Raw genomic sequence first — 2,240 nt, 5'->3', positions numbered from 1 at the left:
TGTGTGTGTGTACCATACACCCACAGAGATCAGAACAATGAAATGGATCCCCTGGAACTGAAGTTGTAGGCAGTTATGAGATAGCATGTGGGTGCTGGGAACAGAACCCAGGTATCCTACAAGACCATGAAGTGCTCCTAACTCTTCTGTCCCCAAAGTCATCATCTTAAAATCATGAAAGTCCTGGCAAGACTTAGTAAGGCATTACTAAGCCAATATCACAAGGCAACAACATGTGTGTGTGTGTGTGTGTGTGTGTGTGTGAGTGTGTAGGCACATGCTCAGTATGTGTGTAGAGGTCAGAGAACAATTTTCTGGAGCCACTGCTTCCTTCTACCATGGGATCTGAGGATCCAACTCAAGTTGTCAAGTTTGTGGGACAAGTGCTTTTATCTACTGAGCCCACAACATAGCTATTTACCAGAAAGCCAAATAGATCTAAATTAACTTTTTTTGAAGATTGTTGAAAAGACATAGTTTTTGAATTTTTATTTAGAATAATTCACAATTGACAAGAGGATAGAAGTCAGTGGCTAGAGTTCTCACAAATAGGAGAGCCTCTTCTAAATAAACTAAAATCCCCAAATATTATGCCTCCAGGAAAAGAATGAACCAGAACAGGGGGAGTCATCACATAGGGTTAGAGCCCGTGTGCTTCTCTGGGTTGTTCAGGAAGCTGTAAGCCTTGAACTGGGAGTAAAGCAATGCCACATTGCAGATGCCTTTGAGAACCTAGCAGAAACAAGCATGAAAGCTCTTTGAGGATACCTTTATCCTTAAGCCAAAAGCAACCTTCGAAACATTGTCTTAATATAGGAAGAAACACACAGTCAAACTTGACCAACCATTCAAGGAATCTTGATTCTGAAAGAAAAATGCGATAGCAGTACCCAACAACAACAAAAGACCTCCAAATATTTCAGACAATAGAATTGATAACAAGACATAGACTAGGGATTAGTTATGAAATATGCCCACAATATCAGAATTTAAAATAATCTTGATGAAATCTGAAGAGAATAGGAAGCTATGAGAAATGACATCAAAAATTTCAAAAGGAACCAAAATACACAAATAACAAAAATAACTGAAGTTTAAAACCCAATACTCTAGTAGTTATGTGTTACTTTTTTCTGAACAGAAAGGTGAATTGGTGAACCAAAAGCTGGGTCAGAACAAATTTTTTAATATTGCAGACATACAACCAATGAAAAATATGAATGAGTAACAGTAGATTATAGTAGATGTTCTGTCTTGATTTGCTATTAGTAAGAAATAGTCTATATTTATAACAAGAGACAGTCTGTCTTGAAAAGAATGATACAGGGGTATTTTTTATATGAATTACAGGTATGAAATAATATAATATATTCTATTTTTATCAAATATAGGCTTGTCTTTTTGTTTATCACATACAGTTATTGGATTCAGTTCTATTAAAAATGATACAAATCAACTTGAATTTTATTAAAGTTTTCTCCAAGTAAGCAATTCACTTATTTCTTCATAATTCCAATTTTTTCTGTTTTTGTTTTTGTTTTTTCGTCTTTGTTTTTGTTTTTGTTTTTTCTAGACAGGGTTTCTCTGTGTAGCCCTGGCTGTCCTCAAACTCATTCTGTAGACCAGGCTGGCTTTGAACTCAGAAATCTGCCTGCCTCTGCCTCCCAAGTGCAGGGATTAAAGGGGTGTGCCACCACTGCCTGGCCATAATTTCAATTTTTAAAATAAATGTTCCCCTCTCTTATCTTTTGAAATAGGTTCTTATTATGTAGCACTATTTGCCCTTGAGTTTGTGGTTATCCTCCTTCCTCTGCTTCTTGAGTTCTGGGATGTGGATGTCGTGGGACAGAGACAGAGTGTACCACCACATAGAGCTCCAAAGTTTTCCTCTAGCATTTTCATTATCTGTAACTACCATCTAATTTTATCAATTTAAAAGCAGATGATAAAGATATGATTGGTTTATGTTCAAACCAGCAACAAAACCCCATGATTCATTGTGTTTTACCTGAATGTGAAAGGCTGGAGAATCTTAGAATTTAAAATGAGGGCATTTAATACAAATGTATGGTGTATAACCTTTACCTAAAAGGACATGGAGGGCCACTGTAGCCAGCCAGGAATATAAAATAGCCAGTTCCAGGAACCCAGAGCCTCAGGGCTCTGGTTCCAGATACCTGCCCCTCCTGGCTGATCTGCAATGAGGGCGGAACTAAGAATGAAGGTCTAGTGGTTTATGA

The sequence above is a fragment of the Mastomys coucha genome, chromosome X (assembly GCF_008632895.1).
Source record: "Mastomys coucha isolate ucsf_1 chromosome X, UCSF_Mcou_1, whole genome shotgun sequence".
NCBI lineage: Eukaryota > Metazoa > Chordata > Mammalia > Rodentia > Muridae > Mastomys > Mastomys coucha.
The sequence above is the reverse complement of the archived record's forward strand: the minus strand, read 5'-3'. Positions refer to the sequence as shown.